A 23468-nucleotide genomic window follows, 5' to 3' on the forward strand; every position below is an offset into this window, starting at 1 on the left:
TCGAAGTCGAGCATTTTATTTATTAGTGATACCTTCTTGAATAGCTAATCATAATGAAGGTATTTGACGCTCGAGTGGCAAGACGGCTTCAACTCCATAAACGAGTGCATAAGGGGTCGCTTGTGTTGGCGTGTGGTGAGGTGTCCTATATGCCCACACATCTTCCTCCATACGGTCATGCCAATCCCGTTTGGATTTGGAGATGACTTTCTTAACAAGTTGCATAGAGTTTTGTTGAATGCCTCAGCTAGACCATTGGTGGTGGCATTATACATCGAAGAGTTACGTTGTTTGAAGCCAAAGAGATCACAAATCTTGTTCATCAACCTATTATCGAATGGCTTTCCATTATCCGTTATTATGTAACGAGGAATGCCCAAGCGATAAATTATGTTTACTCGGATGAAACTTGCAATATTTTCCTTCTTTATCTCCTTAAGAGCAACAACTTCAGCCCATTTTGAGAAGTAGTCAGTTGCAGCCAAGATGTATAGGTTCCTACCAGAGGACTTTGGCAGTGGTCTAACAACATCCAATCCCCAAGCGTCAAACGGCCAGGATACCACAGTCGGGTGCAACACTTCAGGAGGTTGATGAATAAAATTTGCATGGAATTGACAAGCCTTGCATCTTCAAGCATAGTCCAAGCAATCTTTTACCATCATTGGCCAATAATATCCCATCTTTTTTTATATAGAAGTGCAACTTTGATTCAGACTGGTGTGACCCACATACCCCAGAATGTGCCTCTTGCAAAGCTTGGAGTGCTTCTTCTTCCCCTAAACATAGAAAGAGTACTCCTCCGAATGACCTTCTGTATAGAGTATATCGGTAGTAAAGGAAGCGAGGTGCACGATGACGGATTTCAGTCATTCTCCTTGGATTTTCAGGAAGTATCCCATAATATAAGTAGTCGATAATGGGTTGTCGCCATTCTTCTTTCTCAACTTCAGAAATAGCGACAGGATGCTTGAGTTCATTTTCTTCACCTTCAGCCTCATTTGGTGGCGGTACTACTCATTTTTGGTAGACAGTAACTTGCACTAGATCAGGCAGGGTAAACGACGAAGCTAGGGCAGCTAAAGCATTAGCCTTCTTATTTTCTTTCCTTGGCACATGCTGAATAGTCACATTACTGAGCCACCCCATTAATGTTTTAGCGTAATCATGATATGGGTTTAGTTCAGGCTTCTTGACCTCGTAAATACCTAAAAGCTGATTGATCACTAACAGAGAGTCACCAAAGACTCGCAATTGTAACCGCTTCATTTCGACAACCATTTCAAGCCCAAGTATTAGTGCTTGATACTCAGCAACATTGTTAGAACACAGTTGCGTCAACGTAAAAGAGTAGGGCAGAACTTCACCTTGAGAAGTGACAAATACTACACCAGCACTAGCTCCTCCGCGATGTGCATCACCATCAAAGTATACTTCCATGGAGGCTGAACTTCAATAACCATTGCGTCCTCATCAAGCAGTTCGTTAGTTAGCTCCTAATCATCAGGTATAAGGTGATCTGCCAAGAAGTATGCTAACGCTTGTCCTTTTATAGCCTTTGAGGGATGTACACGATTTCAAATTGTTGAAACTGGAGGTTCCACCTTGCTAGTCGATCACTAAGGACAGGTTTTGACATCACGAACTTGATGGGATTTTCTCTAGAAACCAAACGAACGACATGAGCTTGAAAGTAGTGCTTCAACTTTTGGATTGAGAAGACTAGCACCAAACATAACTTCTCAATTGGCGAATAATTCAGCTCATTTGGTGTCATCATCCTGCTCAAGTAGTAAAGGGAGTTTTCCTTCCCTTCACTATTTTCTTGGGCCAACAACGTTCCAACAGACCTATCTTGTGCTGAAATGTATTAGTATCAGCGGCTTTCCAAGTATAGGGGCTGCCAAAACTGGAGGCTTCATCAAGTAGGATTTAATGCTCTCAAATGCATTGCTACACTCTTGGTCTCATTTGAAAGGGACACCTTTCTTCATAAGGCGACTGAATGGTTAGCACCTCCCAGCTAGGTTTGAGATAAATCTCCTAAGGTGCGCTAACTTTCCTTGCAGACTTTTCAATTCGTGAATATTTCGAGGCTCAGGCATTTTTAAGATTGTATCTACTTTGTCTTGATCAATTTTAATCCGTTGATGTCGGACAATGAAACCAAGGAACTTTCCGGAAGTAACTCCAAAGGCGCATTTCAATAGATTCATCCTAAGTTGGTACCTCTGGAGCAACTCAAATACCATTCTCAAGTCATTCAAGTGGTCGCTTATCTCTCTTGATTTTACCACCAAGTTGTCAACATAGAATTCGACATTCTTGTGGAGAAAATCATCAAAAATATTCTGCATAGCCCTTTGGTAAGTAGCACCAGCGTTTTTCAAGCCAAAAGGCATTGCCTTGTAGCAATAGATGCCCTTGAGGGTGCGGAATGCAGTAAGCTCTTCATCTTTTGGTGTTATGCGAATTTTGTTATAGCCTGACGAACCATCCATAAATGACATTGCCTTATACCCAGTGGTAGCATCGATCATCAGCTCTGGAATAGGAAGCGGGAATTCATCTTTGGGTCACGCATTGTTGAGAAGTCGACACTCACTCCAATCTGGCCATTCTTCTTCCTTACAAGGATAATACTTGAAACCCACGTTGGGTATTTAACTTCTCGAATAAATCCAGCTTCAATGAGTTTGTTAACTTTGATTTCAATCAGGGGAACCAAGTCCTTTCTAAAGAGCATTTGAGCTTGCTTAATAGGACGAGCGCCATTCTTGACCGCAAGGTGATGGACTACTACTTTAGGGTCCAAGCCAAGCATTTCTTTGTAACTCTAAGCAAAGACATCCCTAAACTCCTTGAGTAACTCAATATAAGTGCTTTCTTCATCAACTTCTAGTAAAACACTTAGGTAGGTAGGTCTTGGTTCTTCATTAGTATCAAGGTTAACTTCTTTTAAGGCATCAATCGTTGCCTTCACCCCTTCTTCAAATTCTGGGGGAGCATCTTTTGCATCTTCATCTTCTTGAGGGTCCCCATCGTTGAAGGATATGTGATAACACGGTGAAACATCGTCCAATTTCTCGTCATCCGCCATTAGAGATAGAACACCATGCTTGCCTTGGGCAGTAACATGATACGAAGAACCCACACTTTTTTCGTCTTCAGCATGTTCTTTAGTGTAGACCACAGTGTATGGCTTCACCTTCAGTACCTCATCACACGAAACCATGACTTTTGTTTGTCGCTTCATTCTAGAAGGAAGCGACAAACTTTGGAAATCTTTAGAGATCTTCTGAATTTTGGGCAAAGCGGCTATTTTTGTATTTCGATAATTTCTCTAGAACTTATTCCCCTTATTTAATGGACACAATCTCTCAAATACAAAAGTTCTCACAGTTGATTTTCCGAGTCGAACAAAGACAGAAGGCCTGTTAGAAGCGGCAGATTTGTTTTCTACAGTGATATAATTGTTGCTCGCCCTTCTTATGGAGATGCGCACTGGTGACAGTTGCTTGTATCCCAAACCTATACGTGGTTGCCTCGTCGCATCTTCTGATGAGAGCTTCCCTAACTTTGACAACTCATTGGGATTGTATCTAGCTTTTACAAATAGCCTGTAAGCATCAGGATCAAAACCTTCACCTATTTGCTTTGTAAGGAGTGTTACATTCTGCAAACGATTTTGGGCTACACACCCTGCAAGTGGCTTTGAGGACAACTTTACTGCCTCAATTCGTTTTACCGGAAGAGTTAACTCCTTTAGCATGTTAGTTAGGAGATTAGACGATTCACCTTCATCTTTATTTCTTTTAGGGACATATTGGAGTGCAGGACTTACTTTCTTGCCATAAGACGCAATATCCCCTCTGGAGTTGATTTTTTTTTTAAGCCATTTCAATATTCTTGAACTTTTGTGATTTGAAAAGTTGAGATGAGAGGTAGAGATTGTCCCACCGGGCATTCCAGAATTTGTAGACAATAAATTTCGTCGAGAAAATAAAATCAAGACCGAAAACATATTGCAACAATCGTAGTATTTGATTTCAAATAATATGAGTGTACAATCTCTATGAATCCTATGATTCTTCTTTCCAATAGTAAATAAATTCAAGGGTCTTTGAGCTTGATCTTGAATATGTAGTTGTTGTCACGAACGATAATCTTGAATTCAACTAGCACGAACTTTGATCTGAACTCATACTCCTTGAATTTTGACTTGTTCTTCCTTCTTGAGCTTGAGCTTGATCGCTTGAACTTGAATTTGATTTGTTCTTTGTTCTTGATCTTGAACTTGATTTCTTGAACTTGATGAAGCTTGAAACTTGTAGAGAAATTCGCGGTGTTTGATTCATGAGCTCTCTCTTGCTTCTTGTTATAACTTCTGGTCCCTTTTCTGGGTTATGAAGACCCTTATTTATAGTTGTGGGAGAGAAGAGTTATGATAAGAACAAACTCTTTTCGACCAATCAGATTGAAGAGTGACAAGGCCGCATTTGATTGGCCAGAACATGTCACATGCACATGTGGCGCGATTTCATTGGCCTTTTAATTTGACTTGGCATGCCTTGTCATTTTGACATATGGCATGATCTCATTGGCTCTTCTGTTTGACTTGGCATGCCACGTCATTTGACATGTGGCGCCAAACTGGGCCTCTAGGAAGATGACATCTTGGACCTAATGAAATGGGCTCATCATTTGTAGCCCAACTAAATAGGCTAGCCCAATGAATTTGGACTTATTTATTTATTCCATATATATTGGATTATATAATTAATCCAATTATATTAGACTAATAAATTTTGTTTGGACTAAAATATCTTGAATTTAAAATATAATCTAAATTATTTTATGGATTTAAATCAAATAAATTTTGCATGCCTACAATACCATGTATCATAGACAAGTCAACTACAAAAAAAATAAAAATTAGCGATGTTTAAATTCATCGCTAATCCTATTTAGTGACTGATTAGTTACTGATTATAAAAATTATCATCTACAAGATGATTTTCGTAACTAATTCATGTTTTGTAAAGTTAAATTATGTAATAAACTTTCTTAGTAATAATATTAGTTTCTTTTTTACCAAAAAATAAAATTCATTTTCCATCTATTTAACAAGAGTGTGCATTGAGGTAATTTACGTTTTCTATAAATTAAATTATGGTAATTAATTTTTCATCATAAATTAATAACTTCTATTTTCCGGCAGTAATTATTATTTTAGAATACAATGCTGTGGTAAATTTTAAAAATAGAAATAAACGAATTTAACAACAAAGCTTCTAAAAATACTTATGATTTTAAATTTTAAAAAACAACAAATAAATCAAATAAAAGGAAAATAAAGAGGCAAAATTGGTCTTTGTGATTAAATAAAAAGGACATAGAACAAAAATATTACACAAGATCGTGAAATTTACTTGTTCAAAAGTCGAAACCAACAAAAATAATTCTCCAACTTTTTTGTATTATGTTATATCTTTAATATTTTGTATCCTTATTAGGGGAAGATATTAAACACTGAATTATATTAGAAAAAATTTCTTTGATTTACAACTCCTAAATATTAGGAAAGTTTTTTGATTTTACAATTTTATCCAATGTAAAATATATTTTAAAGGGTAAAAAAGACGAAAGATATTTCGCTAAGAGCCTTCGTGCTTTTAATATAGTATATAGACTAGTTTCTGGACATGTACATAGCACGTGTATTCCAAATTATTTTTATAAGATTCTGAATAATCACATGAGATAATTGAAATATGCAAAGGATTTTTTATATCTGATGAAATTAAACAATTAGTCATTAATATTTAGTAAAATTCAATAAATAAGGTAGAATAAGATTAATCTTCCAATTGAGAAAATACAGAAAAAATAAGGGTAAAAGGTATATAGAAAAGGGAGAAAAGAGAAGTATATTTCTTGGTCTAGGAGAGGTACCACGTCACCGCTATACATATCAAGGCTATATATATACAAGATAATGAAGCTTTTAATACCAATATACTCTAAATAATCTTTGAAGTGCATCTTCTACAAAAACTTCTTCCGGCGGCAAAGGATGTTGTCAACTAATCAAGCTTGTAAGTTTGTTAAGAAAATAATGGCTCTAACTCCCTCGCAGTAGGCCTTGTATATTTTCTTTCTTTTATGGCCTTAGAATAAATGGCATTCATCAATACATATCACTCTTAATAAATATATTTTTGTGTAGGTGTTCGCTCCCTTCTTGTTTAAATGTGTTCATAAGAATTTATATGTGCTTTGCGTTCATTAACGAACCAAAATATGACTAAATGATTAGTGTTATAATTTTTATAGAATGAAATTTATCTTTACTAATCAATCACCTTTTCATTACTCTACCATATATCTTCATGACTCTTAAAATCATACCTAAAAGTTTTTGACGAAAATAATCTATAAAAGAAGAAATCAGCACTTGAGTAATAAAATAGAAGAAATTCAATACTAATGTAAAACATAAAAAAGAACCGGTAATGTATCATTTAGAGGATGTAAATGTTAGCCTTAATTTTTATAGTTAAGTTTTGTTGTACGAACATTTCTTTTATTTTTAAAAATATAAAAGAAAAGTACAATAAGAAAAAGAAGAGAACGGAAAAAAATAGAAATCAAGAAATGGATATCCTCTTTGACGGAATCCAATTGAAGGTTTCAGTGTAACGACCCGATCGGTCGTTTTGCTTTCTAGAACCCCGTTTTCCTAAAAATTAAAAATTTCCATACATGCTCTTACTGTTTTATGACTTGCGGGAATGGTTAGTTCGGGATTTGGAAGGGTTCGGGTTGAAATCGGAACACTTGGTTCCTTAAGGTTGGCTAAAAGGCCAAGTTTGACTTCGGTCAACATTTTAAGTAAACGACCTCGGAATCGAGATTTGACGGTTCCAATAGGTTCGTATGATGACTTCGTACTTGGGCGCATGTTCGGGTCAGGTTTTGGATGACCCGGGAGCATTTCGATGCATAATAGTGAAAGTTGGTTCTTGAAGGTTTTAAAAATTCCTTAAATTTGATTTAGAGCGGGTTTTGGTAATATCGAGGTCTCAACGGAATTCCGAGATCGGAAGTAGTTTCGTAATGTCATTTAGGACTTGCAAGTAAAATTTGGTGTCATTCCGAGTAGTTTAAGTACATTTCGGCGCATTAGAAGTAAATTGAAGAACTAGAAGTTCTTAAGTTTGATTCAATGGGTTTTGGGGTGCGATTCTTAGTTTTAATGTTGTTTCGGGCGTTTCGAGAGTTCGAGCGAGTCCGTTTTATGATTCCAAACTTGTTGGTATGTTCGGGCGGGGCCCTCGGAGACCCGAGTGTCAATCAGACGAGGCTCGGACCATAAATGAAAATTTGAAGCAGCAGTCGATGCACCAGATCTGTCAAAATCGCACCTGCGCTTGATCAGCCGCAGGTGCGAGCTCACAGGTGCAGGCCAAGCCTCGTGGAAGCGGCCAAAGGAGGACAACCCAGGTTCCGCAGATGCGGCCCATCCTCCGCAGAAGCGGGTACCCGTCTGCAGAAGCGGTCCCAGCCGACCCAGTGAATTCCGCAGAAGTAGACCCTTGTCCGCAGAAGCGAGGGTGCAGGTGCGGCCCTTTGACCGCAGGTACGGAAACCGCTGGAGGCAGTAAGCCTCATTTATTACGGGTTAAGGCAATTTTTATCACATTTTCTTCCACTCTTGGGCGATTTGAGAGCTTCTAAGGAGGGGTTTTCGACCTAGCTTTGTGAGGTAAGTAATTGCTTCTAAATATAAGTTTAGTACATATATTATGGGTAGATTTCCACATGAAAATTGGTAGAAATCATGGGTTGAGATGAAAAACGTAGGGTTTAAGAAAAAATAAGATTTTACCACGAAAATAATTATAAAACTTAGTGAAAATCATATATTATGTTCCTAAGGTTATGGGTAACAACTTTCTTCAAACATTTCTGAAATTCGAGCGTGTGGGCCCGGGGTGAATTTTAGGAATCTTGCAATTTTGGTTGGGTAATCACTTTAATGGTGGAGATATGAACATTTGAGCAATAGATTGATCGATTTATATAATGTTTGGCTAGTTCCGAGTCGTTTGGCATCAAATTGAAGGTTTGAGCGCATTCTTGTATTGGGAAGTAAGCTTTGAGACGAGGTAAGTCTCTTTTCTAACCTTGTAAGAGGACACATGGGTGAACTTAATTACTATGTGTTGTTATTTGTGGGGGGTTACGTACGCACGAAGTGACGAGAATCCATACATAGCTACTATTCTTATTTATGTCCTGGTAGTTTTAGGTTTACACCATACTTGTGGTCACCGTTATATGATTATATTTGTTGACTGTATCAAATGGACCTGAGTTGAGGATTTTTAAAGATGTAAAAGCTTTAAGTTGAATTGTCTGTATTTTGAAAAGAATCAAGGAAGGGTTATGATTTATTGATAAATTTATATTTGACCGCGTCGCATGTATGATTCGCGAGCTGGGTAATAGATGCATCTATGGTTAGCGTCATTCGACCCTCGGCAGTGCACAGTTTATATTTATATTGGATTGGGCCAAACGTCCTCAGTGGTATTCGTGTGTGATAAAAGTACTGGAAGTTCCTTTCATAATCAGTATAAATTCATTGTTTGTGTGATCATATGTTTTAAAGGAAAGAAGTGATTCAAGCTCTTAACTATTTCTGAAGCCTTGTTCAGTTATTTCTTGTTCTGAGTCTTATCATTGTATATCCTGCTTAATTAGATTTTCATATTATCATGTTATTGGCCCTAGTAAGTGTCGGAGTCGACTCCTCGTCACTACTTCTTCGAGGTTAGACTAGATACTTACGGGGTGCATATTATTTATGTACTCACGCTACACTTCTGTACTTAGTTGTACATGATCTGAGGTAGGTGCATCTGGTTGCCAGTCTGGTGCGCAGATTTGATCCCCATCTCGAGACTTCACGGTGAGCTGCCTTCTGAGCCGTTCTGCAGCAGCTGGAGTCTCCATTATGTTTTAATTTTTTCTGTCTATTTTATTTCAGACAGTAGGCTAGTGTCCTTTTGTGTATTCTACTAGATTTTCCACATACTTATGATACCACATCTTGGTACACACACTAGTAGACTTATGATTTTGGATTTGTTTACATGATTACGATTTGTACTCGTTTTCTTCCATTTAATTATGTCACATTCGCAAATTTCTAAATCTCTTTAACAAATGAGGAAATGTTATCCACTTAGTATTTTATTTAAACGAGAAACCATTAGTTTGATCAGTGTTGGCTTTCCTAACAATAGTATTTGGCTACCATCACGGCCTAAGATGGAATTGGGTCGTGACAACATGGTATCAGAGCTCTAGGTTCACGTAGGTCTCACAAGTTATGGGCAGACCTAGTAGAGTCTTGCGGATCGGTGTGGAAACATCCGTACTTATCTTCGAGAGGCTATAGGGTGTTAGGAAACTACTCTTTATTCATCTCCTATCATGCAGTTGGTGGTATACTACAACCCTTTCTCTCATTCTCTCATAGATGGTGAGGACGGATATGACGGACATTCCAGAACAGGGAGGAGCTGCTCCCCCTGTTGCTAGAGGCCGAGGCAGAGGCCAGGGGAGGGCATCAGACCGAGGTACGGGACGAGGGAGTCCCAAAGCTGCCCTGGTAGCACCACCAGCGGATCCAGTTGAGGATCCATCATTAAGGAGCAGGGCGGGGTTCCCGCCGTAGAGCCAGCCCCGGTAGATTTCATGTCAGCACCGACCCCCACTGCCCAGGCTCCGGGTACACTGCCCGTGGGCGGAGCAACCAGTTGTAGCGGTTGCACCTGAGCCTAGATCAGTTGCGGACGGCGATCCGCAAAAGCTATTGGACATATGGACTAGGATACACCCTCCTATCTTCGGGGGTGAGCGGCATAAGCATCCCAAGGACTTCATTGACCGGTACAGGCACATACTGCATAACATGAGGATATTAGAGTCCCATTTGGTGGATTTCACTACTTTCCAGCAGGAGGGCAGGGCCCGTAGATAGTGGCAGTCTTATCTACTTAGCAGACCAGCGGGTTCTCCTCCCATGACTTGGGACCAGTTTACACAGCTTTTCTTGGACAAGTATATTTCACCCTCTCAGAGGGAAGAGTTGCGAGGTCAGTTCGAGCGGCTCGAGCAGGGTCAGATGTTAGTGACCGATTATGAGGCGAGATTCGCTGAGTTGTCTCACCACGCACTTATGATACTTTCTACCAACGCAGAGAGAGTGTAGAGATTTGTTGAGGGGTTGAACCCCGGTATTCCGGCTAGTATGGCCCGGGAGGTTAAGATAGGCACTGATTATCAGCTAGTAGTGGAGATTGCTCAGGGGATTGAGAGCTACCGCCAGAGGGGTAGAGATCAGATGCAGCAAGAGAAGAGGACTCATTTCTCTGGAGAGTTTAGCATTGCCCCAGCTAGGGGCAAAGGTCAGTTTGGGAGGGGTCAGCCAAGCTGGCCCACCTATCCAGCACCACCACCTCCTCGGGGTGCTCCAGCGCGAGCCTATTTTAGTTATATGCCAGAGAGTTCTTATCGCCCACCAGCTCATCAGGGTTCTTCCAATGCCTATTTCAGTGCCATGCCGGAGAGTTCATACCACCCACCAGCCATCTAGGGTTCTTCTAGTGGGTATTCAGGCTATCAGGGTCAGACTTCGGGGTAGCAGTCTATGGTATTGAGAGGTTGTTACGAGTGTGGGGATCCGGGTCATATGAAGAGAACTTGTCCCAGACTTCGTGGCAAGGTAATACAGCAGGGTCATCAGCCCATGATTGCAGCACCAGCCATCCGACCGCCCAGAGGTGGGGGACAAGCGGGTAGGGGCCGTCCTAGAGGTGGAGGCCAGGCAGAGGGAGGTAAGCCAGTTATTGTTCAGCCAGGTGGAGGCCAGCCAGTCGGCGCTCCAGCTAGATTCTATGATTTTTCGGCCAGACCAGATGCAGTAGCCTCAGATGCCATGATCACAGGTATTATTTCTATCTGTGGTAGGGATGATTTGGTATTATTTGATCCAGGGTCTACCTATTCATATGTATCATCTCTGTTTGCTCATTTCCTAGATATTCCTCGTGAGTCCTTGGGTACTCCTATTTATGTGTCCACTCCTGTGGGCAATTCTGTGGTTGTGGATCGGATCTATCGGTCCTGTGTGGTCACATTCTTTGGTTACCAGACTAGAGAGGACCTTCTGTCACTTGATATGACAGACTTTGAGGTCATCCTGGGCATGGACCGGTTATCCCCATATCACGCCATCCTTGATTGCCATGCCAAGACTGTTACCTTAGCAATACCAGAGTTGCCTAAATTGGAGTGGAAGGGTTCATCTGTCAGTACATCTAGTCAGGTTATCTCTTTTCTAAAGGCTCACCATATGGTCAAGAAGGGTTGTTTGGCTTATCTAGCCTATGTTAGGGATACCACCGTAGAGTCCCCGACGATTGATTCAGTGCTAGTAGTCTGGGAGTTTGCCGATGTGTTTCCTTCTGACCTTCCAGGCATGCCACCAGATCATGATATTGATTTCAGTATTGACTTGGACCCATGCACTCAGCCTATATCCATCCCACCGTATCATATGGCTCCGAAAGAATTGAAGGAGTTGAAGGAACAACTTGAGGAGTTGCTAGCGAAGGGGTTCATCAGGCCGAGTGTATCACCTTGGGGTGCACCAGTGTTATTTGTGAAGAATAAGGATGTGACTATGTGGATGTGCATTGATTACCTCCAGCTGAACAAAGTCACCATTAAGAACAAGTACCTATTGCCGTGTATTGATGATTTGTTTGACCAGTTGTAGGGTACTAGGGTGTTTTCTAAGATCGACTTGAGATCGGGACACCATCAGTTGAAGATTCGGGACTCAGATGTTCCAAAGACTGCCTTCTGTACTAGATATGGCCATTATGAGTTTCTAGTGATGTCCTTCGGTCTGACTAATGCCCCAGCGACATTTATGGATTTGATGAACAAGCTGTTCAGGCCTTATATCGATTCCTTTGTTATTGTCTTCATTGATGACATCTTGATTTACTCACGTAGCATGGAGGAACATGAGCATCATTTGAGAGTGGTACTTCATACCTTGAGGGAATAAGAGTTATATGCTAAGTTCTCCAATGTGAGTTTTGGTTAGATTCTGTGGAATTCTCGGGGCATGTGGTATCAGGTGAGGGTATTAAGGTGGATCCCAAGAAGATTGAGGCAGTTTAGAGTTGGCCTTGTCCTACTTCGGCGACTGAGATCAAGAGTTTCTTGGGGCTACCAGGTTATTATCGCCGAATTGTGGAGGGCTTCTCATCCATTGCAGCACCTTTAACTAGATTGACCCAGAAGGGTGCTCCGTTCCGTTGGACCGATGATTGTGAGGCGAGCTTTCAGAAGCTCAAGACAGCTTTGACTACAGCACCAGTCCTAGTGTTGCCTTCCGGTGCGGGGATGTATATGGTGTATTGCGACGCTTCACGCGTTGTTTTGGGTTGTGTATTGATACAGGAGGGGCGAGTTATTGCATATGCTTCACGTCAGATGAAGCCCTATGAGAAGAATTATCCTGTGCACGATTTGGAGTTGTCCGCGATTGTTCATGCTCTTAAGATCTAGAGGCATTATCTATATGGGGTGCCTTATGAGGTTTACACTGATCACCACAGTTTGCAACACTTGTTCAAGCAAAGGGATCTCAATTTGAGGCAGCGCAGATGGTTTGAGTTACTGAAAGACTATGACATCACTATTCTTTATCATCCGGGAAAGGTGAATGTAGTCGCGGATGCCTTGAGCAGGAAGGCAGAGAGCATGGGTAGCTTAGCATTCATTTCAGCAGAGGAGAGGCCACTAGCTTTGGACATACAGTCCTTGGCCAACAGACTTGTGAGTTTGGATATTTCAGAGCCCAGCCAAGTTCTTGCATGTGTTGTTGCCCAGTCTTCACTATTGGAGCATATCAACGCTCGACAGTTTGATGATCCGCACTTGGAAGTTCTCAGGGAGACGGTACTACAGGGTGTTGCCAAGGAGGTTTCTATTGGCGAGGATGGTGTCCTGCGACTCCAAGGTCGTCTATATATTTCTAATGTCGATGGCTTGTTGGAGAGGATCCTAGAGGAGGCACACAGTTCTCGATATTCCATTCATCCAGGTGCTACGAAGATGTATCGGGACCTGAGACAACATTATTGGTGGCGGCGGATGAAGAAAGACATAGTTGAGTATGTAGCTAGGTGCCTAAATTGCCAGCAGGTTAAGTATGAGCACCAGAGGCCAGGTGGATTACTCCAGCAGATGACTATACTAGAGTGGAAATGGGAACGCATTACTATGGACTTCGTAGTTGGGTTGCCGTGGACCTTGCGGAAGTTCGATGCAGTTTGGGTCATTGGTGACAGGTTAACTAAGTCAGCAGAGAGGTTGGCCCAGATTTATATTCGGGAGATAATTCGGTTGCACGGTATGCCTGCTTCCATCACATCAGACAGAGGCCCTCAGCTCACTTCACATTTCTAGAGAGCCGTATAGAGTGAGTTGGGGACCCGTGTAGAGCTCAGCACTGCGTTTCATCCACATACCGACGGGCAGCCAGAGCGGACAGTCCAGATCTTGGAGGATATGCTCAGAGAATGTGTGATGGACTTTGGGGGATAGTGGGATCAATTCTTGCCTTTGGCCGAGTTTGCTTACAACAACAATTATCAGTCCAGCATCGAGATGGCTCCATTTGAGGCTTTATATGGTCGACGATGTCATTGTCCTATCGGGTGGTTTGAGCCCAGCGAGGCTAAGTTATATGGTACTGATTTAGTGAAGGATGCCTTAGAAAAGGTAAAGTTGATTTTGCAGCAACTTCGCACTGCACAGTCCAGACAGAAGAGCTACGCGGATTAGAAGGCACGTGATATATCATTTATGGTGGACGAGAAGGGTCTCTTGAAAGTCTCTCCGATGAAGGGCATTATGAGATTAGGGAAGAAGGGAAAGTTGAGCCCAAGGTTTATAGGCCCATTTGAGGTGTTGAGGCGGGTTGGGAAGTTTTCTTATGAGCTTGCTTTACCTCCCAGCCTATCAGGGGTTCACCCGGTTTTTCACGTGTCTATGCTCCGGAGGTATCATGCCGACTTGCCACATGTTTTAGACTTCATTACTGTTTAGCTAGATGAGAGCTTGGGTTATGAGGAAGAGCCAGTTTCCATTGTTGCTAGACAGGATCGCCAGTTGAGATCCAAGAGGATTTTCGTGGTAAAGGTCCAGTGGAAGGGCCAACCAGTCGGGGAGGCAACCTGGGATTCCTAGGAGGACATGCAAAGCAAATATCCACACTTATTCAGCACTTCAAGTATGATTCTAAACCCGTTTGAGTACGAATATTTGTTTAAGAGGTGGAGAATGTAACGACCAGACCGGTTGTTTTACTTTTTAGAACCCCGTTCCCCTAAAAATAAGACTTCCTCTATATGCTCTTACAGTTTTATGATTTGCGGGAATGGTTAGATCGGGATTTGGAAGGGCTCGGGTTTAAATCGGAACACTTGGTTCCTTAAGGTTGTCTTAAAAGGACAAGTTTGACTTCGGTCAACATTTTGAGTAAACGACCTCAGAATCGGGATTTGACGGTTCCAATAGGTGTGTATGATGATTTTGTACTTGGGCCCATGTTCGAATCAGGTTTTGGATGACCCCGGAGCATTTCGACGCCTAATAGTGAAAGTTGGTTCTTGAAGGTTTTAAAAATTCCTTAAATTTGGTTTTGAGCGGGTTTTAGAGATATCGAGGTCCCAACGAGACCGAGAATAGTTCTGTAATGTCATTTAGGACTTGCACATAAAATTTGGTGAAATTCCGAGTAGTTTAAGTATGTTTCGGTGCATTGAAAGTAAATTAAAGAACTTGAAGTTCTTAAGTTCATTCAATGGATTTTGGGGTGCGATTCTTAGTTTTAATTTTATTACGGGCATTCCGAGAGTTCGAGCGAGTCCATTTTATGATTCCAAACTTGTTGGTATCCCCGAGCGTCAATCAGACGTGGCTCAAACCAAAAATGAGAATTTGGAGCAGCAGCTAATGCACCAGATCTTTCAAAAACGCACCTGCGCTTGGTCAACCGCAGGTGCGAGCTCACAGGTGCGGGCCAAGCCTCACAAAAGCGCCCAAAGGAGGGCAGCCCAGGTTCCGCAGATGCGGCCCATCCTCCGCAGAAGAGGGATCACAGAAGCTGGTACCCGTCGGCAGAAGCGGTCCCAGCCAACCCAGTGAATTCTGCAGTAGCGGACCCTTGTCCGCAGAAACGAGGGCGCAGGTGCGGTCCTATGACCGCAGGTGCGGAAACCGCTGGAGGCAGTGAGCCTCATTTATGACGGGTTAGGACCATTTTTGTATTTGTGACATTCACAGGACTAGGCAGGCTTCGTATTTGCGACACCTGTGTCATATTTGCGAACTTCAAGTCGCAGAAGTGACATCTGCAGCTGGGTTAATAAGTGGGATTTCGGGATATAGTCTCATTATATCACATTTTGAGACCTAGACTCACTGGGAGGCAATTTTTTGAGAAACACATCATACATAGCTATTGGGTAAGTGATTTTGACTCATGTTTTATATTATAACATAATTAGTTATGAATTTTAACATCAAAATCATGACATTTGAAATGAAGTTTTGGGGATTTTTTTACTATGTTTTAAAAAATAAAAATTTGAGATTTGAGAGTCGAGTTGGACTCAGATTTGAAAATCAAATGCATATTTGGACTCGAGGGATTGTGGGTAGTAGAGATCTACTTGACGACTCAAGTTTTGACCAGGCGGGCCTGGTGTTGACTTTTATTGACTTTCTGAGAATTGTGTAAAGATCTCAACTTTATTAATTGAAATTATTTTCTCTTGCATTGTTTGATTTTATTAAGTCATTTTTTGCTAGATTTGAGCCGGACGAAGGTGAACTATAAAAGAAAAGTATTTTTAGAGTATTGATTTGGCCTAATTAAGGTAAGTATCTTGCCTAACCTTATGTGGGGGAAGTACCCCTTAGGATTTGGTCTAATTTGCATTATTTGTGCTATGCGGAACGATGTGTACATGAGGTGACGAGTGTGTACACAGACGTGTCTGTGGTTTATGACCGGATTAGACCTTAGACTATTAATATATCTTGAATTGGGGTTGTTTGATTTATGAAAAAAGCTCTATTGGTGAATACTCCTCGCACCCTTATATTATTGTCATGTCCTTGTGCACATTGTTGTTGAGCTTTGAGCCTATATTTGAAGTGACTTCCGATCTTGTTGTTTTGTGATATTGTAGCACATGTGGACATGATGTGTGGTTTTATTGATGCTCTGTGGAGTATAAGGATAGCGAGATACGCATGCGGCTATATAAGGGAGGCGTTACATTGTGATGCGCATGCGGCGAGAAAAGAGTGGCTTATACGCGTGTAGCAATAGAAGGAAAAATATTTCATTGTGATGCGCAAGCGGCAACATAAGGGTGGAATTGTTGATAATATTACGTGATATTTTGGGTGTTCCTTTGATGTTGCTCATGTGTTGGAACGGGGTTGATGTTCTGAACATATTCTTGTTTTCCTTAAATGACTTCACCTTGTATATTATGAGTTTTTGATTGATTTTCCATGCTATCACGTACCTCACTCTTACTTGATATTTCGTTGGCAAAACTGATTATTCTATATTGAGTTGTTGTTACACATTCATCGAGGTTGTTGATATATATTTTGTTATGCTTTCCGTTGTCAGTTTTATATTGATATCTTGCACATGTTATTTGACTAGTGAGTGTCTTGATTTAAACCTCGTCACTGCTCCATCGAGATTAATCTTGATATTTATGGGTACCATCTGTAGGGTACTCATACTACGCTTCTCCACATTCTTTGTGCAGATCCAGGTACTTTAGATTAAGCTAGTCATTAGAGAGTTGAGGTAGAGCTGTTGGAGACTTCAATGTATCCCTGTTGTTCAGTTCGCCTGCCTCAGAGTCACTCTCTATTTCATTTTATATTGTTTATGTATCCCAAACAGTGATGAATTGTTTTGAGACTACTTATATATTCCATGTAGAGCTTATGACTCAATATTACTAGGTTTTGGGATGATGACTGTTGTATCTCTGTTTTGGCTATGTTATAACATTTCTGAGCTTTTATTTATATTTCGAAGTCGTTATATTCTGGTTTATATCTTTATGTGATAGACTTACTTAGTCTTAGGAACTATGTGCCATCACGATCCTTATGGTGGGATTTTTGGGGCGTGACACAAAAGTACTTTTTGAAATGATTTGTCATATACAATTTGCTTATTAAATATTTCAAAAAAATACTTTTCAAATGAATTGGCCGAACATAAACTCTTAATATCCAAAAGTACTTTTTCAAAAAGCACTTTTTAAAATAAGTAATTTTTAACAACATAATCTGACGGGCTCTATGAGCGTCAATATGATGACCCCATTTGCTTGTCCTTAACGACATGGTTCAACACAGTGATGACAAGGAGGTCACCATTGGGGATGATGGGGTGTTGCGGATGCAGGGTCCGATTTTTGTGCCCAATGTGGATGGGCTACGTGAGTTGATTCTTGAGGAGGCCCACAGTTCACAGTATTCCATTCATCCGGGTACCGCAAAGATGTATCAGGATTTGAGGCAGCATTATTGGTGGATGAGGATGAAGAAATATATAGTGGGGTTTGTAGCTAGGTGCTTAAACTATCGGTAGGGGAAGTATGAGCATCAGAGACCGGGCGGCTTACTTCAGAGGCTTGAGATTCCAGAGTGGAAATGGGAGCGTATCACTATGGACTTTGTAGTTGGGCTCCCATAGATTTTGATGAAGTCTGATGCTATTTGGGTGATTGTGGATCGGTTGACTAAGTCCACGCATTTCATTCATGTTGGGACTACTTATTCTTCGGAGTGGTTGGCTGAGATTGATATCCGTGAGATTGCTCACCTTCACGGTATGTCGGTGTCCATTATTTCAGATCGAGGCACACAGTTTACATCACAGTTTTGAAGAGCAGTGCAATAAGAGTTAGGCACACGAGTTGAGTTGAGTACAACATTCCACCCTCAGATGGATGGACAGTCCGAGCGCACTATTCAGATATTGGAGGATATGCTACGTGCTTGTGTCATGGATTTCGGGGGCTCTTGGGATCAATTTCTGCTGCTTGTAGAGTTTGCCTACAACAACAACTACCAATCGAGCATTCAAATTGCTACATATGAGGCTTTGTATGAGAGACGTCGTCGGCCTCCGATGGGCTGGTTTGAGCTGGGTGAGGCTCGGCTATTGGGTACTGACTTGGTTTAGGATGCATTGGACAAGGTTAATTTGATTCATCATTGGCTTCGCACGGTGCAGTATAGACAAAAATGTATACTGATCGGAAGGTTCGTGATGTTGCTTACATGGTGAGAGAGAAGGTACTGCTCAGAGTTTCACCCATGAAGGGTGTTATGAGGTTCGGGAAGAAGGGCAAGCTGAGCCCTCGGTATATTGGACCTTTTGAGATGCTTGAAAGGATTGGAGAGGTGGCTTACAAGCTTGCACTGCCGCCTAGTCTATCGAGCGTTCATCTAGTGTTTCATGTTTCCATGTTCCGAAAGTATGTCCACAATCCGTCTGATGTTATGGACTTCAGCATGGTTCAATTAGATGGGTATTGGACTTATGATATGGAGTCGATGGCCATTTTGGATCGGCAGGTTCGAAAGTTAAGTTCAAAGAACATAGTTTTAGTGAAGGTGCACCGGAGAAGTCAGCCAATCGAGGAGGCTACTTGGGAGACTGAGTGGGATATGCGGAGCAGATATCCACGCCTATTTGATACTCAAGGTATAATTTTAAACCCGTTCGAGGATGAACGTTTGTTTAAGAGGGGGAGGATGACTCGATCAGTTATTTTGAGTATTACAGCCCTGTTCCCCCATTTATTGCTTATTTTATATTTATTTGTTATTATGTGACTTGCCGGGGTAGTTGGTTCGGTTCCGAGCATATTTCGGAATGAATGGGGACACTTAGCCCCAAGGTTCGAAGCCTAAGTTGAAAGATTTGACCGAATATTGATTTATGTGTAAATGACCTTGGAATAGAGTTTTTATGGTTTTGATAGCTCTGTATGGTGATATTGGACTTAGAAGTGTGTCTGGATTTTGATTTAAAGGTCCGTAGATGATTTAGGCTTGAATTGGCGAAAGTTGGAAAAATAAAAGTTTGGAGAGTTGAGAAGTTTGACCGAGAGTTGACTTAGTGGTTACCATGCTCGGATTTTGGTTTCAGAAGTTGTAATAGGTTTGTTGTGTTATTTATGACTTGTGTGCAAAATTTAAGGTCAATCGGAGTTGATTTGATAGGTTTCGGCATCGATTGTAGAAGTTAGAAGTTCATTAGTTTCAATAGGTTCGAATTGGGGTGCGATTTGTGTTTTTAATATTGTTTAAGGTGAATTGAGACCTCGACTAACTTCGTATCGTATTTTAGGACTTGTTGGCATGTTTGGTTGAGGTCCCGGGGGGCTTCAGGTGGATTTCAGATGGTTAGCGGATTAGAATTTGAAATTAGGAAATGGCTGAAGAGTTTTGGACTGGTGCGATCGCACGTGCGAAGGATTTGGTCACAGGTACGAGACCACTGGAGCGTGATTGGCATCACAAAAGTGGATTTTGTTTAGGGTGGGGGAATGCGCAGATGCGGAGATAGGAGGCGCAGGTGCGAGGACTGGAGAGTGGACCTGGGGGCGTATGTGCGGAAGGAAGCCCGCAGAAGCAGATGCGCATCTGTACTTGAGTGCTCGCAGAAGCGGAAATGGGCAGGAGGTTGTGGAGTTGCAGAAGCGATGAGGACTCCGCAAAAGCGGAACCGCAGAAGCGGTTAAGTGGCTTCGTATATGCGAAATACCTGGGCAATGTATATATTCGAAGGGTTCCGATATGTTGTTCATTTCTGGACTTTGGGAGCTTGGATTAAGGCGATGTTTGAAGGGTATTTCACTAGATTTGAAAAGGTAAGTCACTTTTGATCATTTTTATTCATTAATATTGAATACACATTGAATTTCCCACCTAGTTTATGTATTTTTAAGGTAGAATTTTGGGAGTTTTGGACTAGGGATTAGACAGTAAGATTTGGGGATTTGAGTGACGATTTGGTGTCGGCATTTGGTAGATTTGGAATGGTTAGACTCGTGGTTGAATGGGTGTTCGTATTTTGTTAATTTTATTGGATTCCGAGACATGGGACCAGGATTGACTTTTTGAGTGGAGTTTTTGACTTTTGCTTAAGAACTTAACTTTATCATATGGAATTAATCCCTATATCTTGTGTTGATTGTATCGAGTTGTTTGTGGCTATATTCGAGTCATTTAGAGGCCGATTCGCGAGGCAAGGGCTTGTTGGAGTCAATATTTGCATGGTTTGAGGTAAGTAACGCTATTAAACTTGGTTCTCAGGGTATGAATCCCTGAATTATATGCTGTGTGATTGGTGTTGAGGTGACGCACATGCTAGGTGATAGGCGTGTGGGCGTGCACCGTAGAAATTGTGACTCGGTCAATTCTGAGGAACTGTATAGTCATATGAACTTGTTACTTTCCATATATTCTCCATGTGTTAGAGAAATTGAGTTGTGATTCATGTTAGAAATCATGCTTAGGTTATATGTTGGTACTGTTAGGACCCATAGAGGTCGTGTTGCTATTGAATTTCTTACTTAATTTGTAATTATGTACTCAGTCACATCTATCATTTGCATATCATATCCCAGTATTTGTTTCCATTTATTGATACATCATATCACCATTGTTTGGGCTGATTGTCATGATATTGTGAGCCCGAAGGACTGGAGAGATTGATGATTGAGTGAGGCTAAGGGCCTGATTGTGAATGATGTTTATGGGATCGGGCTGTACACCGCAGCAAGCTTTATTGATTTATGCCATGATTGGCTTATTTTAGCGCTTGGACGGGATCCATCTCTCCGGAGTCTGACCTACCAGCAGTGAGCGCAGGTACCTACTGAGTGCGAGTACAAGTGCTGAGTGCGAGTGCCAAGTGACTGTGAGGACTGAGTGATTGTGAGGACTTAGTGATTGGGAGGAATGAGTGAATTGATGCTCCGAGAGTATGCATATGATTTTATCACTGTGTTGCATTACAGTTGGCATGCATAATTGACATGTAGATATAGTGATGTATCATTCCTAATTTCAGTCACACTTGGCATATTTATTCGTATTGAACTTAAGCTGTTAAACTTGAAAGCATGTCTACATTTACGTACTGTTAAATTGTGTATTTGTACTGTACCTATTGAGCTCATCACTGCTTTTAGCCCGAGGTTAGTTTTGTTCCTTATTGAGTACATTGGGTCGGTTGTACTCATACTACACTCTGCACTTCGTGTGTAGATCTAGGTACTTCGGGGCGCGGCGGTTGCTAGCTTGAGAGCTTTATATGTTCAGAGACTATTGAGGTAGCTCCCTTGACGTCTGCAAACCTTGATTCTCCTTCTTTTCAGTTATTTGTACTATTCTATCTTTCTAGACAATGTTTAGCAGTCATACTATGTTGTTAGTTAGATGCTCATGTACTCAGTGACACCCGGATATTGGGGGATTTTGTATTGAGTCGCAGTATTTTTCTTACAAGTTATTTATGATATTTTACTCTTAAGCTTATTTTATTTTGTTTTCAAATTTAAATATGTGTGGTTTATGGTAATTGTCGTCTTGCCTACTATTGCGATAGGCACCATCACGACATGTGAGATTTGGGTCGTGAAAACATGTGGCTAACTTGTACAACTTATTTCTACGTGGCTGATCATGCAGTCCCTGGCCCTGATGAGACATTATTGATCCCAGTTCTAACAGTCCCAGGTTTTTGTGGCACTCTTGGTACCGCATCAGATATTATCCCCCCCTAGTGTTCGAATGTGAAGCATGCGAATTCGAACACTAGAAGTCTTGCTTCATCAATGGAAATAACTTGTGAATGGATAAGTAATCTTTTTTTAGTGATGGAAGGCAAGGCTTACCATCGTACCAAAGATTACTTAACCACCCACACTATTGTTTACCATCAATGTGAAACTTTGTGTGCCTTGATATATAAAGGTATTTCCTTTGCTGATGATGCTCCCTTCATAGTATGTTTTTCGTTGTTGCCTCGTTAAAAACCTTGAGAGAAAAATCCGATTGGGACAAAAACTACGAAGGAAAAAAAAGCGTAGTATATACTTTTAGTATTGGTAGGATCCATCAGCAATAATACCTTTTGAGGCGAGTCACGTTCCAATTGCTGGGTAATTTGACTCTATCCTTATTTTCCAACTCGTACGACCCTTTACCTGTGATAGCTGAAACCCGATAAAGACCTTACGATGTTAGTCCCAGCTTTCCGGCATTGACTTCCCGAGTTCTCTAAGTCACCTTTCTCAAAACCAAGTCTCCTATCTTGAAGTAACGGAGATTGGCCTTGCAATTATAATATCTTTCTATTCTTTGCTTCTGAGCCACCATCCTCACGTACGCCAAGTCCCTATGTTCGTCGAGCAAGTCCAGCCTCACCAGCGACGCTTCATTATTTGCTTCTTCGTTTGTTCGGGAAAACCTTAAAGTCGGCTCCCCCACTTCCACCGGTATAAGAGATTTTGCACCATACATGAGAGAAAAAGGTGTTTCTCCCATGCTCGACTTCATTGTTGTCTGATATGCCCATAGCACTTCCGGTAACTCATCGGGCCATTTCCCCTTAGCATCTTCTAACTTCTTTTTCAGGTTCTGAATGATTACTTTATTTTTTGATTCCGCCTGTCCGTTAGCACTTTGATGGTACGGTGAAGATGTAATTATCTTAATTTTCAATCATTCCAAAAATTTGGTTACTTTTGAGCCTATGACTTGTGCTCTGTTGTCACAATCAATTTCCTTTGGTAATCCAAATCGGCAGATCATGTGGTCCAATATAAAGTTGACCACTTCGCGTTCATCGATCTTTTGGTAAGGACCTGCTTCAACCTATTTGGTGAAGTAACCAGTTAAAACTAAACGAAATCTTACCTTTTCGGGACCCGGTGGTAGAGGACCAACTATGTCCATCTCCCATTTCATGAATGGCCATGGGGACAACACCGAATGCAAGAGTTCTGCTGGTTGGTGCACCAACTGTGCATGGAGTTGACATTTGTCACACTTCTGAATGAACGTCTTTGCGTCTTGTTCCATCCGAGGCCAATAGTAATATGCCCTGATCAACTTTAAAAATAACGAGTCTGTACCCGAATAGTTACCGCAAACTCCTTCATGGACTTCCCTCATTAAATAATTTGCCTCTGAGGCCCCCAGACAACGGGCCAATGGTCCTTGGTATGATATTCTGTATAACTACC

Source organism: Nicotiana tabacum, chromosome 23 (genome assembly GCF_000715075.1).
Source record: "Nicotiana tabacum cultivar K326 chromosome 23, ASM71507v2, whole genome shotgun sequence".
NCBI lineage: Eukaryota > Viridiplantae > Streptophyta > Magnoliopsida > Solanales > Solanaceae > Nicotiana > Nicotiana tabacum.